Source organism: Cornus florida, unplaced genomic scaffold (assembly GCF_030987335.1).
Source record: "Cornus florida cultivar Cherokee Brave unplaced genomic scaffold, ASM3098733v1 CherokeeBrave_3.0.0_Hap2_Chr01, whole genome shotgun sequence".
NCBI classification, from domain to species: domain Eukaryota; kingdom Viridiplantae; phylum Streptophyta; class Magnoliopsida; order Cornales; family Cornaceae; genus Cornus; species Cornus florida.
In genome coordinates, this window is record NW_026775571.1 from 78,103,095 (window position 1) to 78,124,654 (window position 21,560).

The following is a 21,560-nucleotide window of genomic DNA, read 5'->3' on the forward strand; positions in this document are numbered from 1 at the left end:
CACTTAGATAATAAACTATAACACCCCGTTCCTCAATAGAGAATTGACTCTCTATAATCCAAGGCAACCAAGCTTAAAAATGGGAAACCAAACAAGGGTTTTGTAGAGGAGAGTGAGAGGAAACTAAAGTATTCCAAGCTTATAGGTCTAAGGTGAATGGAAGGAGGCCAAAATGAAGTCTAAAGCTTTAAACCAAGCTCAGTCTTCATTGGTGGCTAGGTTAGGGTTCTTGAGAGGAAAGAGATGAATGAATAAAATGTGGAAACCCTAAGTTAAATGTGGTGGGATTCTCCACTTACTAGGTGCTCTTGCACTACCTCTCACACACGCACACTTGCAAGACTAAATGTGAGACCTACACTTGTCATGTATCTAAGTAAACTTCTAAGATTTAATATCAAGCCTACACTTGTCAACCATCCATGCCAACAAGTGCTCCTATCCTAGGCCAACAAATGGGTGAATCTCCACCCTCCATTTGTCATCAAACAAGGTTTTTAAGTGGTTCCACCACAAGATCAACAAGTGACACCATGAGAGTGTGACACTTGTCACATTTTCTAAAAATTGCAAAAAGGTTCTTTTTAAAAATATCCTCCAAATTAAATTGTAAAATAGTCCCTAAGATGAAAAATAATTACTTTATTTAACTACACAAAAACTCCAAAAGTTAAGAATATTACCTAGAAGTTATATATTCGTGCCCTTTACAAGAAAAGTAAACAATCAACATACTTTTCTACAAAAGTAAAAATGTAGATATCATGGAATTTAAATATCATAGATGCATGCAAGGCCGGAATCAAATCTGAGCACAAAAAGTGAGATTATACAAGTAAAAATGAAAAATGAGAAAATGACGAAATAGGGAAAAAGACGAAAAAAGAAATTACCGAAAAAAGGAAAGGAAAGAAAATGACCGGGTCATTACAAATATGCATGTGACCTAGCAGCGGAGATTATCGCCCAGGGTGACACCAACTTTGCTACAGTAGTCCATGTAATACGCCACACGAGCACTAACGGTGTTAGGGTTTCCACCATTACATTCAATAGAATTGGTGGCACGGATTGTTGCCTGATAAACACCAAATATTGTATATTCAAGTGCCCTTATTTACATTAGTTAAGTCCATTAGTTGATTATACTATATATATTAGCCTTAATTGAGTGCTTTTGTCTATTTTCAGGTTGGTTCCCCAAAGAGAGTTAAAAGTGACGCTTTGATAAGTTTTTGAAGATCGAAGTACGCTGTTGTCGGGGACATTCATTTTAACTAAGATAATGATCTATGGAACTCATGACGATCTATGCAAGAAGTTCTAGGAAGAAGAGTTGCGTCAACGGTCCGCGCTAAAGTAGTTCAAGAGCAAATTTGGAGTAAAACTTCCAAGAATCGCGGGCGCCTGCCAAGAATCCACGGGTGCCCGCCAATCAAGGCAGTGAGTTCGCGGGAATGCGGGCGCCCACCAAGAATTTGCGGGAGCCCGCCAATTGGGGCAGTGGCATTTCCCCGCCAGGTACATAGTGCAGGCGCCCGCTATTTTGCAGACAAGTGGGCATTGTCCGCATTGTTTCATCCAAGGCTGTCCCCTTAACCCATTGTGTGGTTCTGCACTCTCCTAGGGATTTTGGACCACGAAATTGGAGTGGTTAGGAGTCTATGGTTGCATATAAAAAGCTTGGAGGGTGGTATTATATAAATCTCATATTATCTCACAATTTGTAAGTTTCTAGAGAGAGAAAGAGGTGTTCTTGAGAGTTTTAGGTTGAAGCTTCCCTCTAGGTGTGAAAATGGAAGGTTGGGCCATCACAACTCCTTCCTCCATTGCTTCTATGGGTAACTAACTCTATTTCTAGGGAGGTGATGAAACCCTCCCTTGTAAGCATGTCCTAGTTTTGGGTTTAATTTTGGGAAATATATATATATATATAGTATTTTCATGATCTAGAGCTTTGCACTTGATGTAATGGACCTAAATGCTTATAAATGATCATTTTGAGTTAATTATCTTGTCTTAGATTGTTTCCTCTCATAATTATATTGCTTTCATTTTCATACTGACAATGGAAATGAGATTGTGGAAGTGTTTTTATTGGCATGTATTTGAGAACCTTGTTAGTTCATGACTTAAGGTCCCCCTTTTGATGGACTTTTCTTGATTCTTGGCTCCATGTTCCATCACTATAGTTATTGAGGGGTTTGATAGTCCCTAGCTTAGTGAAGATGTGAAGCTGCACTCTAATTTAGGTAGTCAAGCATGTGGAACTTTGAGGGATTATGCTTAATTCTTGATTCTTAATTTTTGTGTTGCTACATATCATTCTAATTTGTTTCCTAAGTTAACCACAAACTAGCATGTTAATAGGGTAGGTAGTAGATTTACTTCCCTAGTCCCCTCTACATTATTTTTATCTCTTCAATTCCTTGCAAGTATTGTTTTATGCAATCTCTAATTCTTAGTTTCTAAGTGACAAATCAAACACAACTCTTATACCCCCCTTTCATCAAACTAAAAGTGATTTTACAATCTTGGTTGCCATAAACTAGCAATCCTAGTGGTTTGACTTACCCGTCCAATAGCCCTATTTTACAATGATTTGTGTTATTGCAAAGGGTTGATTATTATTGATAGTCGACGAGACTCGATCAATTTTTGGCGCCGTTGCCAGGGATTGCAAACGGTTTTGTAATCGAGGTTTAAAGATTAACTTTGGTTTGATTATGAATATTATTTCTTGTGAATATTTTCTTATGCGGTTTTAACTATTGTTGTGTTTAAGTATTCTAGTGAGATTCTAGGTACTCAAGGCTTGTCGTAAAAAAATTAAAAATATCATAAATCTAGAGGACTTCAAGTAAGTTTTTGAAGTTCTAGTTTCGAAATTGTGAATATCTTGCATGTGTTTAATTTAGAGATATTTAACTTGTGGAGCCCTTGTCAAGGCTATTATTGTTTTACTATTTACAAAGCATTGGTCCTTGTCGTGGCCATTTAATTTCTGTTTTTGATAATTAAGGAGAAAAGGAACATCATATGTGGAGGTTATGGTGATGAATTGTTGTGTTTGTTGTGAAATGTGTTGTTGATGTTTGGCCGTAGGTCATTATCTTTACCAACTCTTGAATCTTCAATTGATATAAATTCACTTGAAAGGACTCTTAGAAGAAACGTTAAGGAATCTGCAAATATAAAAGGAATTGAACTTGAATTTAATACAATGGCCGAACAAGAGGGAAATGTCGGGAATGAGGGAATCCATAATGATAGAGCTGAAATTCCAAATGTTGTTCCTATGACTTTTACGGACCATTTCATCCCTACAACTTATGCCTCTCCTTCTTGCATAGTGATGCCAAACATCAATGCAGCCTAATATGAGATCAAATCTAGAACAATTCAAATGCTTCATTCCTTTCATGGCTTGGAACATGAGGACCCCTATAAGCACTTTGATGAATTCCTTGAAATATGTTCTACCATCAAGCTGAGGGGCTTATCTGAAAATGCTCTCCATTTGCATCTCTTCCCATTCGCCTTAAAAGATAGGGAAAAATATTGGTTGAACTCCCGTGCTGCAAATTCCATCACTACATGGGCTCCATTGCAACAAGAATTCTTAAAAAAATATTATCCTGTGAGTAAAACCAACCTAATGAGGCGTTCCATTCTTAGCTTTTCACAAAGCGATGGGGAACAACTCCATGAGACTTGGGAGAAACTTCAAGATCTCCTTAGGAAATGTCTATACCACCTAATTCCAAAATGGCAATTGGTGTAAGCTTTCTATGCTGGGTTGACCGACCCACATAGATTCATAGTTGACTCATCATGTGGAGGGATATTCATGTCTAAAAGTGCGGATGAGGCATGGACCTTACTTGAGAACTTGAGTGAAAACTCATTGCAACATAATTCTCGTAGTGCTCCAACCTCAACCAATGCAAAGAACACTAACCTATGTCAGCCGAAGAAAATGAGGGAAGAGTCTTCTCAAGTGAATGCCATAGCTTATAAATTCTATCAATTGATGGCACCACATCTCTCCCCTTCTTTGTCTCGAAATTCAGCCAGTGCGGTGTGTGCATCATGCACTAGTCCTTTCCATCTCTCGGAAGATTGCCCCACACCGGAGTAATTTCCTAGTAACAATCAAGAGCAAGCAAATGCTATGTTTTCTAGGCCCGGAAACAATCTATATTCCAATACCTACAACCCGGGATGGAGAGATCATCCGAATTTCTCGTGGAGGCAACTTACCCCACAAAATTCGACATTTCAAAATCAAAGGCATTAAAATTAGCCCTCTTCTCAATTTCAAAATAGGTAATTTCAGGCCTCTTCAAGTTACCATCCACCTTATAATCCAAATGTCTCTAATCAACCTCCTGTGTTTCTAACTGATGAGATTCTGGGTGCAAATAAGCAAATGATGGAATCCATAAACAAGCAAATGATGGAATCCATAAACAAGCAACTCTTGACATCATTGCAGCCCACTCTCCAAATGGTTCATTCTCATACTCAGTCAATAGCTAAACTTGAGAATCAAGTAGGTCAAATAGCTAGTTCAATGAACCAACTTCTTCAAAGAGATAAGGGAAAACTTCTCGCTCAACCATTTGAGAATCCTAGAGGGATGTATGTGATTGACGAAGCCCCTCCTTCGAGTGGGTCTACTCATGAACAAGTCCAAGCAATCACCACCCTTAGGAGTGGTCGAATTATGGACAATAAGGTTGATGGAGGAAAAGATGAAACAATCTTTCCTCCCAAAAATCCAAATCCTAGCTCATCTAATCCAAATTTCACTCCTGAAAATCCAAAGTCTAGCACTAAAAATTCTAAGCTTGTCACCCCAAATGTGAAAACCTCTTATCAGCCTAAGGCTCCGTTTCCTCAACGTCTTCAAGAGTCGACACATTTTGGGAACAAAAATTGTAAAATTCAAGACATGTGGGAAGTCTTCAAGCAAGTAAAAATCAACTTGCCTCTCTTGGATGCTATCAAACAAATCCCTCCCTATGCAAAATTTCTCAAGGATTTGTGCACTCAAAAGCGCACTTCCAAAAATTATTTGCCAAAGAAGGTAAGATTAACTGAAAATGTGAGTGCAATAATTCAACACAGCACTCATCCAAAGTATAAGGATCCGAGCGCCCCAATAATCTCGTGTGTCATTGGCAACAACAAGATAGAAAGGGCCCTCCTTGACTTAGGAGCGAGTGTAAACTTGATTCAATATTCAGTTTACCTACAACTTAGGTTGGGACATTTAAAGCCAACCTCCGTGGTCTTACAGCTTGCCAACAGATCGGTCAAGCACCCACCTACGAGGCATTCTTGATGATGTCATAATCAAAGTGGACAAATTCTACTTCCCGGTAGACTTTGTGGTTCTTGATACAGAACCGGTCCATGATCCAAAGAAACATATTCCCGTGATCCTCGGTAGGCCTTTCTTAGCTACGGCTAATGCTTCGATAAATTGCCGAACCAGGGTGATGGATATCGCCTTTGGAAATATACAAGTCAAACTCTACATTTTCCATGCAACTCAACATCCTTCCGAAGAGGATGATTGTTTCCTCATTGATGTGGTAGATGAAGTGGTTAAAGAATCTCTCATCTTCATTCTAAGCAAAGATCCGCTTGAAACTTGCATGTCTCACTTTGATTTTGCAAACTTTGATATTAACCAATCCATTTAAGAAATGAATTCTTCGCTCGACATTGGTGCTATCATGGACTTTCCTCTTTGGAAGGTGCCAAGAGAACCACTTCCTCAACTTTCCACTATTCCTCTGGTCCCTTCCTTGAAATCTCCACCACAACTTGAGTTAAAGCCGCTCCCGGCCCACCTCAAGTATGTGTTTCTTAGTGCAAATCAAACTCTTCTAGTCATCATTGCATCGGACCTTTTAAAGGACCAAGAAAATAGCCTTTTAGCACTGCTACAAGAGCACAAATAAGCTATTGGTTGGGCGGTGACTGATTTGAAAGGAATCGACCCTTCTATTTGTATGCATCGCATTTATGTGGAGGATGATGCTAAACCTTCTAGAAAGGTGCAACGCCAGTTGAATCCCAACATGAAAGAAGTGGTCATGAAAGAAGTGATCAAGCTACTAGATACGAGAATCATCTACCCCATCTCTGATAGCAAGTGGGTGAGCCCCACTCAAGTTGTTCCCAAGAAATCCGGCCTCACTGTTGTTGAAAATTCAGCAGGTGAGCTCGTGCCACAACGCACCAATAGAAAGGTCGATTTTGAAAGAATGAGCTTAATGTTTTTGAAAGAATACACATACTTACCAAGGATATTCCCTTAATTTAGATAAAGTTTACTTAGATTAAGCTCATTCTAAGTAAACTTTCAACAATAGATAGGTGCCCTTGTGTAATCTACTTGCCCAGGATATTTCCTTTAATTTTGATGAAGCCTATTTGGATGCTTTCAAGAAGCTACGCGCTCTTCTCTCATCCGCCCCAATCATGAAACTGCCTAACTGGTCTCTTCCATTTGAGATCATGTGTGATGCATCCGATTATGCATTAGGTGCGGTTTTAGGCCAGTATGTGGACAAGCTTCCGTATGTTATCTATTATGCTAGCAAGACTCTCTCTGATGCTCAGTTAAATTACACCACCATTGAAAAGGAATTGCTAGCTGTGGTGTATGCCTTGTATAAATTCCGTTCTTACCTTCTTGGATCCAAGGTCATTGTCTTTTCGGACCATGCCTCTCTTAGGCATTTGCTCGCTAAAAAAGAGACCCAACCCCGCCTAATTCGATGGATACTCTTACTCTAAGAGTTTGACATTGAAATTCGGGACAAAAAAGGGACAGACAATGTTGTCGCAGACCATCTCTCTCGCTTACTCATAGAGAAATCTTCTGAATTTGCTACAGTTCGTGATTCCTTTCCGGATGAGCAACTGTTTTAGATTTCTCACTCAAATCTTCCTTAGTTTGCGGATATTGTCAACTACCTTGTGGTAAGCAAAATTCCGTCCAAATGGTCAAAACAAGAGAAAGACCGGTTCTTCTCCCAAATCAAGCATTTCTTTTGGGAAGATTCGGAACTATTCAAGTATTGCCCGGATCAAATCATCCGGTGATGCATTCCTGAATCTGAATTCACAACTGTCCTAAATTTCTGCCACACTCTTGCTTGTGGGGGTCACTTCAGTGCCAAGAAGACCGCTGACAAAGTCCTTCAAAGCTGATTCTATTGGCCTTCCTTATTTCGGGATGCTTACAACTTCTGTAAATCTTGTGATCATTGCCAAAAGCTCGGCTCCATATCTAGAAGAGACATAATGCCCCTCACTCCCATCTTAATCATAGAAATTTTTGATGTGTGGGGGATTGACTTCATGGGACTATTTCTATCTTCTTATGGCTATGAGTATATTCTTGTAGTGGTGGATTATGTGTCTAAATGGGTTAAGGCCGAGGCTACCAAAACCAATGATCATAAAGTTGTGGTCAAGTTCATTCAATCGAACATTTTCAGTCGTTTTGGTACGCCTCGAGCACTCATCAGTGACGGCGGATCTCATTTTCGAAATCGCTATCTCAAATCCGTCCTTCTTAAATACTCCGTCATTTATAAGATTGCCACACCTTACCACCCTCAAACAAGTGGTCAAGTGGAAGTATCTAATCGTGAGATCAAGCATGTTCTAAAAAAAATGGTTCGACCGAACCACAAAGATTGTGCTTTGGGCCTACCGGACAGCGTATAAGACGCCCATTGACATGTCACCATATCAGCTTGTCTTTGGAAAAGCTTCTCATCTCCCGGTCGAATTAGAGCACCGTGCTTGTTGGGCCATAAAACGGCTCAATTTTGATCTTAAATAAGCCGGCTCTACTCGCAAATTACAGCTCAATGAGCTTGAGTAAATTCGAAATGATGCGTATGAAAGTGTCAAAATCTATAAGGTAAAGACTAAAGCATTTCATGATAAGCACATTATCAACAAGTCTTTCGCCCCTGGACAGAAAGTTTGGCTTTTCAATTCTCGCTTGCGACTCTTTCCCGGTAAACTCCGTTTATGGTGGGATGGTCCATTTGTCATCACATCCGTCTTTCCTCATGGTGCAATCGAGCTCCATGATCTTACCGATGGATCTCTTTTTAAGGTTAATGGCCAACGGCTTAAGCCTTATGTTGATGGCATAGTCCCGATCTGAAAAGTTAAAAAAGTCCTATTGATGGACCCAATTTACGAGGACTGATGCAAAATCATGGTTTGTCTAGCTATCGACGTTAAATTTAGCACTCATGGGAATCAATTCTTTGAACTTCCAAGCTTCCCTCTTCCAAGTTGCCTTAGCCAAGAATTTTTCGAAAATTAGCTAAGTACCGCCAAAATGTGAACTATTTTGGAATTATCTAAAATTGCGTTCCAAAAGTCACATTCGATTTTCTTAGTCATTTTAAGGTCTCGATACCATTTTTAGAATTTTTCAAGGTCATTCCAAAAATTTTCTCGACTAATCCAACCATCATAGGAAATTCGGGCCTATAAAATAATCGCTTCTGAAATTGCACTCCGAATCCCGTTACGAAGGTTCTTCAAGGTATCTCGAGTTAATAGGAGTTTAATTTCAAATTTGGGATTTGTCGATCCTGTCCTGGCCCTTGTTAGGCCAAAAACTCAGTCAAAGAAGGAGTCTACCCAAGCCCTTGCGGGTGCCCGCCCAAATGGGCAGTGAAGATCGTAAGCTTGCGGGCGCCCGCCATGAAAGCGCGGGTGCCCGCTAGAATGGGCAACACCGTCATGATCCCGTGGGCGCCCGTAACTCGTAGCAGCCTCTTTAAAATAGGCATGTCAAGCCCATTTTAAACATTTTAAACCCCTCTCTCTCTCTCTTTTTCGCCCCACTCTCCCTTTCCCCAAACCATTCTTCCTCATTTCTTCCTCTCCCTCTTCCATCTCTATCAACCTTCTTCCATCATCCTCATCATCTCCATTTTTGTGCCAAGCAAGAAGGATTTCCTTTGGTTTCTTCCATTGTTGGGTAAGCTTCTACTTCCTTCTTTTTCTCTAAATTTTTGCACCATGAAGGACGGGATTGATTTTATGGAGGATCTGTCTTTGTTTGGGGTTGTGCATTGTTGATTACAGGGTCAAATTTTTGGGATTTCGCATCTTTAATACCCTTTTGTCTCTCTTCATAATTTTTGTGCACGCCAGGTGTTCGATAAATTGCCCGAACCAACTTTTTCACTCAAATGGTGCCCAAAACTTTTTCTAAGCGCGCTCGTTCTTCTGAGGGACCCTCCGGGGAAGCCCCCACGCCAAATTGGGCTGATTGGCCCATTGACATTGAGGCCAAATTTGTCATCAAAGATGGCTTCGAAGACAATCCAGAAACGGTGTGGGCGGTCAAAGAATTGATGGACCGTGGCCTCAAATCTCTATTCAAGCCACATGCTAACGCTTACTATTCGCATGTGGTCCACCTGTTTTACTCGAACATGTCTTATTCATGTGCAAACTCAGACATCATTAAGACCATTATTGATGGCAAAGCTTTTGAATTCAACATTCATAACCTTGCCACGGCTTTGGCATGTCCAATGGAATCCCCTGAGGATGAAGCGGGCCTGCCTCTGTACATTGATCCTCCAGTTGGGCTGACATTGTAGAGGAAATATGCCACAACCAATATACCGGTGGTCGCAAAACAAGCACAAATAAGTCATTCCTCCCATGCCGCCTTTGGTTCGTGGACTTTGTCCTTGCAAAGAATGTCCTCCCTGTCCCTAGGCATTCTGAGTGTAAGGGGGCTTTCCTAAACACCCTTTATGCTGCTGAGAAGAAGCAATGGTTTTGCGTCCCGCGACTTATCTGGGACCAATTTCTTAAGGTCTACAATGACCTATTTGTGATGCAGACGAGCAATGCCATCACTTAGGTGCTTCCTTTTCCATATCTTGTCACCAGACTCCTGAAGAACCAAGGGTTCCGGCCACCCCGTTATGAGGAGAAGCTGACTGATGTGTTTAATTTTGACCTTAGGGTTTGGAAGTCAAGAATTATCCAGCTTAAGACATCTCGTCAAGCCCGCATCAGTGATGAGTTGGATTAGGGAGCTCCAGCTGCCCCTGTTGCCTCTGCCCCTGCTCCTGTTGCGCCACCTCCACCTGCTATGTCCTATGCCAATTATGTCTCTCTCAACGCTCGCATTGATGCACTTCACACGCGAGTTGGGAACATCGAGCGTTGTATCAAGGAGACTCAGGAGGGGCAGCAAGCTTTGCAGACCATGCTCCAAACTCTGATTGACCGCGCCCCAGGCAGCGCCGGCGCTTCATCCTCCACTCCGATGATGGAGTGATTTTCTGCTTTCTGTTTTTATTTTTGCTTTCTAGTAGTACTATTTGGATTTATTTTGGGCCGCATTTGGCATTTACTCTCAGTTTTTTATTTTGAACTTATAACTGCAAACATTTTTGCTATTTTACATGAGTACTTGGTTTTTAGTTAAATAAATTGCAGTTGTTCAGTTTTTATCTCTGTCCGGATTTATATGATACTTCTTCTGTATATATGTATTGTTGATAAGTTTTTCGAATCAAGTTTGGGGGCGTGCTTTTGGGAATTCACATGGTGGCATATTTTTATAATGCCACTGTTTTTCCTCCTCCACTTGGTATTATTGCTCTTTGTACCCTCTTTTCAATTCCATTTTCATTCTTTGTCTTCTCATATTGAGGACAATGTGACATTCAAGTTTGGGGGTGCATTATTACATTTTTGGTATTACATTTTTGCTCGCATGATCTTTCTTGATGCATGTAAGTTAATAAAATCATTTTTTGGAAAGCAATGATAGTGTAATCTTGGAACTTGTTGGGGATTGAAACATGTGTTTAATACTTTGCGTATAGAGGCAAATGATAGTTTTGAAAATAAAGAAAAATCTAAAATGATCATGTTGATTTATATCGGTTTGTATAAATGTTTCAATTAAATTTTCGTCGGATTTCATACTTTTCTATGCTTCACACTGCACAGATGCACACCGAAAATTCAATTATGAGGCATGCACCCTGATTGACCTTGACCGTGACTCAGTTGATTTGAATTGATGACCCTAATGAATGGATATCTTTGGCATTAAATCTACAGAAAAATAAAAATAAAAAATAAATAAGGATAATGACTAGTTTAAGTTCGTAACCCTGCTAACTCGAGTTATTAAGCCCTTAGAGTGTCATTACACTTAGTACCATAAAGCCATCCGGTTTGGGAGTTGCTGGCCTAACACTTGCTACATGGGTTAGTTAGAAAGCTTAAGGGACTTAGGCATTACACGGTCATTCACAAAAATAAAAATAAATAAATATGGTTCGTTGAAGTTCGTAGCCTTGCCAACTCGAGTTATTAAGCCTTTGGAGTGTCCTTACACTTAGCACCCTAAAGCCATCTGGTTTAGGAATTGCTAGCCTAACACTTGCTACATGCATTGGTTAGAAAGCTTAAGGGACTTTGGCATTACACGACCATAATATGTATCATAAAATAAAAATAAAAATAAAAATAAAAAAGCAAACATACAAACAACAAAAGTTGTATTTTGAAGAAATTTATGCCTCAGAGACCTCATTCAAAAGGAAAATTCAATGATTTGAAACTTGTGTTTTGAAATTGGAAAAAGAAGGTAAAAGCCACATATTAGGAATCCATTTCACTTTCACTGAGGTTAGAGTTGATTTCTATTCAAGAGATGACAATTGAAGTATTTATATAGACTATGATGTTGATACATGAGAATTAAAATATGTTTAGCCATATTGTTATATCAAGGCTTCATATATGTAAGGTAGTCTGCAAAATGATTCCGTCTCCATCATTCTGTCTGTTCCGAGTTACGTTTGAGCTATGTATGTATTTTCTTACACCATGATTGCTACATGATTGATAGCATTTCAAATGTTGTCATTTTGTTAAGAGTTTCATTTTTGGTTTTGTTATGGGACTAGCAAAATGTAAGTTTGGGGGTGTGATAAGCGCCGAATATTGCATATTCAAGCGCCCTTATTTGCATTAGTTAAGTCCATTAGTTGATTATACTGTATATATTAGCCTTAATTGCATGTTTTTGTCTATTTTCAGGTTGGTTCCCCAAAGAGAGTTAAAAGTGACACTTTGATAAGTTTTTGAAGATCGAAGTACGTCATTGCCAGGGACATTTGTTTTAGCCAAGTTAATGATCCATAGAACTCATGATGATCTATGCAAAAAGTTTTAGGAAGAAGAGTTGCGTCAACAGTCCGCACCAAAACAGTTCAAGAGCAAATTTGGAGCAAAACTTCCAAGAATCGCAAGCACCTGCCAAGAATCCGTGGGCGCCCGCCAATCAAGGCAATGAGTTCGCAGGAATGCGGGCGCCCGCTAAGAATTCGCAGGCGCCCGCCGATTGGGGCAATGGCATTTCCCCGCCAGGTACACAGTGCGAGCCCCCACCATTTTGCAAACAAGTGGGCATGGTCTGCATTATTTCATCCAAGGCTGTCCCCTTGACCCATTGTGTGGTTCTGCACTCTCCTAGGGATTTTGGACCATGAAATTGGAGTGGTTAGGAGTCTATGGTTGCATATAGAAGGCATGGAGGGTGGTATTATATAAATCTCACATTATCTCACAATTTGTAAGGTTCTAGAGAGAGAAAGAGGTGTTCTTGAGAGTTTTGGGTTGAAGTTTCCCTCTAGGTGCGAAAATGGAAGGTTTCATTTTCATGATCTAGAGCTTTGCCCTTGATGTAATGGACCTAAATGCTTATAAATGATCATTTTGAGTTAATTATCTTGTCTTAGATTTTTTCCTCCCATGATTATATTGCTTTCATTTCCATAGTGACAATGGAAATGAGATTATGGAAGTGTTTTTATTGGCATGTATTTGAGAACCTTGTTAGTCCATGGCTTAGGGTCCCCCTTTTGAAGGACTTTTCTTGATTCTTGGCTCCATGTGCTATCACCATAGTTATTAAGGGGTTTGATAGTCCCTAACTTAGTGAAGATGTGAAGTGATGAGCGCTAAAAAATGCGTATTTAAACCCCTTAAGCTTAGGCATTCTAGTACCTTTATCTATCTTACTTTACCGTTTTATATTGATTTCGTATTATTTCCTTTTTCAGGCACTTATCCCGAAAATAAGCTAACTCAGCCAAATAAGAGCTTAATTAAAGCAATTATGGGATTAAACAAAGAAAGGAGCAAAGTGGAGAAAGAGGGAAGCAAATGAAGCCAAAGGTGACAAGCAGCAAAGTTCGATCGATCCAAGTTCAAGATTCGATCGATCGAACAATGATCGATCTCAGCACTTCAAGATAAATCCAAGCCTTGACCTAAAAGCATAAAGTTCCAAAAGTTCGATCGATCCAACACCATCCTTCGATCGATCGAACATTTTTGTCCTTATTGAAATGATTGATCATATCCATAGTTGTACCACCCACTAACCACTTTTGTCCTTTTCCTATAAATATATCCCAAAAATATCTCGGATTTATCTTTTTCCAAAAAGCTCATCCAGTTGGATTGATCCAGCCTAAGTTCGATAGATCTCAGCCAGTTCGATCGATCCAAGACCAAGGTTCGATCGATCGAACTTCCTCTAGTGCGAAAAAGTTAAAATTCCACCTCATTGAAAGTTGTCCTTTATCCAATCATTAGGGAATATTGTGTGCATGACCCTAGCTCATTTTGGGTGTCATTTTAACCTACCTATATAAGGATAAGGATTGCTTTTTACAAGGGGAGCCAACAGTATTTTCATGATATCTCTTAGAGAGGAAGCCTAGAGGAGGAGGAGGCTAGAGACACCATTGGAGTTTTTCATCAACAAGGAGCATATTTCAACTATGGAGTTAGCCCTTGAGAGTTGGAGCAACATCACCATGAGTGGCTAGACATTCCCTTGGGGCTAGAGTTAGCCCCAAGTATGCTTTCTATATCTTAATCTTGTGTATTATTGAGGGATTAGTATTGTAATTGATGTTTTGACACTTTGATTTATATAGATCTTATTTATTCAATGATTTATGTGGTTTAATGCTTCCAATTAATCATTTCATTCTATCCATATGTCTATGTATGCTAGAATAGATGTTCATGTGCTTGTCTCTAGATTTTGTGTTATTGATGCATGTCTATGTATATTGATGCTATAGATTTGGATATTATCAAAACATAATGCTTAAAAGAATGCTTTTATGATTCTCTTGATGGTTCATACTTATCTCTTGATGGATTGTGCCTCTCCCTTAGTTTGTTTTCATACTAGTAGAGTAGATATAATGTAGTTGTAGTGTAGTGTTAAATAGGAGGACAATCTATGCTTGTTGTTTGATGATCCAAGCTTTTAAATGCAAGTAACATATGTCTCTATCCTTGTGTTGTATTTAGATTGTGAGCTTAATGAAAGGATTAATGACTTGTTTGATTTATTGTGCCTTTCATGTTGTTTAGACAATATATGCTTCATTACTTAGATATATTGTGCCTTTCACATGATGTTTAGACAATACATGCTTAACTAGTCATCCTTGCTTGTTGAATCAACCAAACACACACACCAATATTGCAACACACCATTTGCCCTCATTAATCACTTGTCAATGATACAGAAATGCATTGCTTGGTGGTGATCTCTAAACCCCAAGACCTCTCTCTCTCTTACTTACTCTTAATTGCATTCTTTTGCTATCATTTAGCCTAATCTAGTTGCTCTTTAATCAACCAACCAACCAATTGTTTGATCACTTGACCTACTAGCTCTAATTGTGATTCCACGACATTGCTTAATCCTCATAATCCCTTGGGACGATCCCTACTCGCCCTAGCTATATTTTTAGTGAAAGGTAGTAGTGGCTTCTATAAATGTAAAACTCTTGGCCCTCACCTTAATGCACACTCATCAAGCTTGACGGTGGTGCGGCGACATACCCCCGGTCAGTTTTTGGCGCCGTTACCGGGGATTGATTGATTAGATTAGGCAACGTCGAATTTGCGGAATTGATTAGGATTAGTACTTTTTTGATCGTGTCTTTACTTTACTTTACTTTTACTTTTCTTTTTGGTTACTTATTGTGTTGATTACTTAACTAGGTGCATTATTGGAGAGGAAGCAAGCAAAGGAGCAATCAAGCATTCAAGCAAGCAAAGAAAGTAAAAAGCTAAAAATTCTCAAAATTTGCTAAGCTAAGCTTTAAATTTGGAGTTGAAGTACTAAAGGACCTTTGTGAGACTTTCTCTACTCAATCCCTTAGTTAAATCGTCGGCCCGCATGGAGGCTTATTTTTAATTGTCTTGCATCATTTTTGTTAAAGCATAGGAGTATGAATTAAATGTTTGTGGAAGAAGTCTAATTGCATTGTTGTGAAGGCATAGTGTTTACCATTCTTTGTGTTTCTTTGTATTTTGCATTATGTATGCATGAACGTCGTTCATTGAGACCAACTCTTGTCCCTCTTGATTTACATCTGGAATCTATCGTTAGAAATCCTAGGGGAAGAGGAAGTTCAAATAAAGCCAATCTATCAATGGATGACCATAATGACAATCATGTTGAGGACCTTGGTCACATAGACCAACAAGGTATCCTTTATCCCAATGTGCATAATGAGAATATATAAGTACCATTAGGCATGCTTAGGCCATTCATTCACCAACCACCACAACAACAAGGCCAAGTTCTATATGGAATGCCAAGGCCAATGTATGTTCCACAACCTCCCATCAACAATCAAGGAATTCAAAACCAAGGTGTTCATGTTGCACCTTAAGTAGCTAATCCACCTCTTGCTTTAAGAGACCATTATGTGCCTAATGAAATACACCTACATGCATTTAATTTCCTCCATTTAGAGCACATCATTATGAAATTAAGCCACAAACCATTCAAATGCTTCCTAACTATCATGGACTTCCAAGTGAAGAGCCTTACAAGCATTTGGATGAGTTTCTTGAAGTATGTTCCACCGTAAAATATACAGACATGCCGGAAGAGGTTTTAAGACTCAAACTTTTTCCATTCACCTTAAAAGACAAGGCAAAGTATTGGTTTTACAATCTTAGGCCTTTTTCAATCACTTCTTGGGCAGAAATGCAACAAGAGTTCTTGAAGAAGTACTATCCGGTTTCTAAGACCAATGCCATGAGAATCTCAATTCGAGAATTTTCCCATGGGGATGGAGAAACGTTTCATGAGGCATGGGAATGCTTCAATGAATTGTTTAGGAAGTGTCCACATCATGACATGCCCAAATGGCAATTAGTTCAATACTTCTTTAAGAGCTTATCGGACAACTATAAGGGCATGGTTGATGCTTCCATGGGTGGCTCATACATTGATAGACATGAGGATGACGTGTGACGTCTCTATGAGAGCATGAGTGAAAATTCTTTGCATAGAACACTATCATCCAAGAATGGTAGAAATTCACAAGGTAGGAAGAGTGTTGGCTTACATCAATTCGACCATTCAAATGAAATAGCCGCCGAATTGAAGTCTTTATCTCAAAGGTTTGATCAATTTTTAATTAACTAAAACTCGGCGAACCAAGTATCTTCCTTCCCTAACCATTCTCATCGTGCATCAAATGAAACATGTATGACTTGTTCTAGTGTTCTGCATTTTACTTCTTATTGTCCTCATGGACAAATGCAAAGTGAACCTAATGAACAAGTCAATGCGGCTTTTGTGAACCAAGGGAACAATCCTTATGGTACTCATTATAATCCAAGTTGGAGGAATCATCCAAATTTCTCTTGGAAAAACCAAGGAGAGGGCTCAAACCCTTCCCAAGGTGGTTTTCAAGGGAAGTACATTCCACCTCCACTTCAAAACCAAGGATCCCAAGGTTATAGACCTTATCAATCACAAGGGAATCAATTTGCTAATTCTCATTTTCCCAACCAATCTTATTCCCAAGGTAATACTAGAAGTCCCGCCTTTGAAGAGAAAGTTTTGAATGCTTTGGGCACTTTAAAGGCTAACACTCAATTGCTTCATTCTCACTCTCAATCTATTGCAAAGCTAGAAACCCAAGTAAGGCAAATAGCTAGCACTCTCAATGCAAGAGAGAAGGGAAAGATGCCTATAAATGCCCTACCTAAGCAACAATGTGTTATGGAAACCTATTCCTCATCGGAAGGCCACACCATTGGACATGTTAATGCGATGACTACCTTGCGGAGTGGTAGGATTGTGGACAATCAAGCTGGAATGTCCAATGAAGAGAGTGAACCAGTGCAACCTCAAATTGTCACCCGTCCCGTTTCACATCCCATTCCTCTTTCATTGCATATACATGATCTTGTAAATGGGAAAGTTTTGAAAGATGTGTTTGAAAAAGTTTTGAAAAATGATGTTGAAAAGGTTTTATTGAAAAATGATTTGAATGTGTTGAAGAAAGTTCAAAAGAAAATTTTGAAAAAGTGTTTGAACCAAAGGTTCCATTTCCGGATGCCTTAAAAGGATCCATTTCAAAAGACAAGCAAAAGGCAAAAACCAATAAAATCATGGAAATGTTTAGGCAAGTGAAAGTTAATCTTTCACTATTGGACGCAATCAAGCAAATTCCGACTTATGCCAAATTCTTGAAAGACTTGTGCACCCAAAAGCGGAAGAACAAGAGCCAAACACCAAGAAAAGTGGTTTTGACCGAGCAAGTAAGCTCAATTTTGCAACATAACACTCTTCCAAAGTTTAAGGACCCCGGTTTACCCACTACAACATGCATTATTGGTGATCATATCATTAATCGGGCGCTTCTTGATTTAGGAGTAAATGTTAACCTTCTTCCATACTCGGTTTATGTCAAATTGGGCCTAAGTGAATTAAAACTGACGTCGGTAGTTTTGCAACTTGCCGACTGATTCATTAAGAAGCCTAGGGGTATAATTGAGGATGTTTTGATAAAGATTGATAAATTCTTCTTCCCAGTTGATTTCGTTGTCATAGACATGGAACCGGTTCCCAATCCTAAGAGCCAAATTCCCATTATCCTTGGCCGTCCTTTCTTGGCAACCGCTAATGCCAACATCAATTGTAGGACGGGGATAATGAAGATCTCATTTGGCCACATGAAGGTGAAGTTGAATATCTTTAATCCCACACCCAATTCATTTGACAAATATGAAGGAGAAGTTAATGTTATAGATGAATGTCATGATCTTCAATGTCAAGGAAATGAGCTTTTGTGTAAAACCAAAACTTCCAAAGGATCATCTTCAACCTTGCATTCTAAAAGTCTTGTTTCAAACTCTTGCTTTAAACTCTTGCTTTAAAAGGGCATGGAAGCCCAAAGGTTGTAATTGCATAAACAAGGGACCAAAGATTTCTTTTGAGCTTAATCCAACAAGTTCTTCAAAGAACCATTTGTTGGGTGGAGTTCAAACCATCTATCACCCCAGCAAGGAGGGGATGCATTATAAGATCTTTGATCCAGGCTAAAAGATCCCAATGTCTTGCTAGAGACGTTAAAAACTAGCAAAAGCATTCGTAGGGTGTCAAAACCTTATTCCTCCCCCATTTCTATCTTTCATTTCATTTCTTACGAAGTCTAGATACTTGTTTTTGGTTCATATGCATTTCAAGGAACTTTGGTGAGGATTGCATAAGCTTTCATGTCATTATTGAGCATTCTGCATAGTTCGATCGATCTCAAACTTAAGTTTGATCGATCGAACTCTTCTCTGCATCCAACACTTAGAAAATTTTTCGACCTGCAGAAACCTGCATCCAAATCACCTCTCTGTCCCATCGTTCAAACTAACTCTTAGATCGATCAAGAGACCTTCGATCGATCCAACTTCCAAGTTCGATCGATCTCATGACTCAACACTTAGAAAAATTTTGAGCCTGCATCAACCTGCATATTTCAGCTCTCTGTCTGATCATTCGAAACCTTTCAAGATCGATCAAGAAGTTCTTCGATCGATCCAACTTGCAAGTTCGATCGATCACATGTTCCAACACTTAGCCAATTTTCTAAGCCAAAAACCTGCATATTTTTGCTCTCTGTCTGATCGATCGAACTCTTGTTTCGATCGATCTCAGTCTTCATTTCATTATTTTGACTTTGTTTTGACTTTTCAAATTTTCAAAAATCCAAAAATATTTGCATTTGTATTTTATTTTATTTTCATTTTATTTTATTTTATTTTTCAAAAAGTTTTCAAAAACTAAAAAATATTCTCTTTTAATTAATTTTTAATTATTAGTGTTTATTCAATTTAATTTACCCAAAAAAAAAAAACCCAAAAATATTTTATTTTATTTTTCAATTATTAATTTTAATCTCAATTTTTAATTTTAATTTTGCAATTTTCAAAAATTTCAAAAATTCAAAAATACTTTGAAGAGAGTTCATCAAAGTTCGATTGATCACAATTGAGTTCGATTGATCGAACCCTGTTGGGAATGTTTTTAAAATAGAACCGAGGGTTTTGTAAGATCGATTACAAAGATCGATCTAACTCACCCTCATCCTCAAAACCCTAACCTCGCTTCATCGACGTCACTATCTAATCACTTCACCATCTCCGGCAAGCTTTCCGACGAGTTTCCAAGCTTCACATCTCTCTCTCATCTCGGATTCCATCTTTCCCACTTCGCATCCACTTCTCTCACTCTTTCAAGGTAAGAACCGAAATCCACTTTGAGATTTGATCTTCGATTTGATGATTCAATGGTTTACATACTCGATTTAGGTTGCTTAGATGGTTGAATCTCCATTTTTAAAGCTTCAAAGCTCTGAGTTTTTATATGTATATATATGTGTATGCTTCTATATATATGTGTGTGTTTTTGATCTATCTTTGGGAGTTTGGGCCTCGATTTGTGATGGATACTTGTTGATTTGATGTGTTGTTAGGCCCACGAACACGTTTGTGTGGGCCCCATGCTTCTAAAGTCATAGATCTGTGACCTTTGAGTTTTCAACGTCGCACAGTTCGATCAATCGAACTAGTATCTTCGATCGATCTTGAGAGATCGATAGAACTAGTATCTCCGATCGATCTTGAGAGATCGATCGAACTCATGTCTTCGATCGATCGAAGGAGTGAGATCGATCTCACTTACTTTCGATCGATCCAACTTTTGTGATCGATCTCACTTCTTTTTATGATCGATCGAACTTCACAGATCTCACACACACACTTTATTCATCATATCTTATGTTCATGCTATCATATCTATGCCCAATGCCTGTGATATTCCACATTGGATACATTTCATACTTACATTGTTCAGCATATTTCATACTCTACCACTTGCATAGATTCATATCATATTTGTTTTATCTATCTTATTTGATATACATGATTCTATTTCGTGCTTTTAAATTTCTTATTCTAGCACTAACTCCCATTGCAAATTTTTCTTTTTCTATTTGCAGGCTATGGTAAAGAGGAAGACCGTTGCCAACAGACAACACAGGCCTACCCAACATACTAGGCCACGGACAGAGGAGCCAGCAGAGCCCTTTTATGCACAGCGGGAGCCAGCACAGGCTACCCCACCTCAGCCACCATCTCATGAGCCTGAGGATGACCACATACCATCCACTTCTGCGACTCATCCTGCTTTCACTCCATCACCATCTCCACCGTAGATTGGAGCTGAGCATTCACATATACCACCTTAGCCAGCTCAGCCAGCCCATCTGGGGCGTGATAGGCTCACGCCTCGATATGCGCGCATGACGCTCGACCATGAGTCTGAGTTTGACATGGCCTTCTTCTCTCGATCGGTGCTGACCCGATCCGCCTACTAGGATATTATTCAGAGGGGCCTAGCCGCTATTCTTGCCCCCGTTACAGAACCGATCTACCCACGGCTGGTTCGGTTGTTCTACCAGAACCTCTGACCATCGCCGCGTACCACAGCCGAGATGATCACTTCTATCGATGGCCATCCGATCACCATTACAGTGGACACTTTAGCCTGCTCTTGCCGCTGTCCACACAAATGTCCCCCAGAGCTTTAGGACACATATTCGAGGCTATTCAGGCCTTCATATGCCGACATGGCAGTTTTTCTCACAAGTCACTATGCCAGTAGCGAGACCTTCGCCACCCGGACATTCCTTCCAGACGACCTACGTGCTGCCCAAGTATTGACTCTAGAAGGGGGGTGAATAGAGTCAATGGCCAATTTTCGCAAATTATAGAAATACAATTTCTAATCAACAATATAACCTATTGTGCAATAATCAACATGTGAAATCAAGATATGAAAGTAAACAATTTATAGCACAATTGTAAAAGAGATAAGGGAAGAGAAATTGCAAACTATAACACGACGATTTTTGCGAGGTTCGGAAACTCTTACTCCTCGGCTCAAGATCCCTCTTGAGACTTCCCAATCCAATATAGCTTCTCCTTACGGGTGGAGAGCAAACCTTTACATGAAGCAAAACCTTGTTTCCTTTCCTTACTAGGAGAACACCCTTTTCCTAGGCTTCTTTTGAGTCACACCAACCCTTACAAGTTTGTAGAAAAGATTGTAATTGAAGTACAAG

At 39.4% G+C, this 21,560-nt stretch overlaps 2 pseudogenes; both read right to left on the reverse strand.

Moving 5' to 3' along the window:
* Positions 1-701: 701 nt before the first annotated feature.
* The window catches only part of LOC132275487 (endochitinase PR4-like), a 30,840-nt pseudogene continuing 9,981 nt past the window's right edge, over positions 702-21,560 (reverse strand).
* On the reverse strand, positions 16,192-16,290 carry LOC132284327 (small nucleolar RNA R71; annotated as a pseudogene).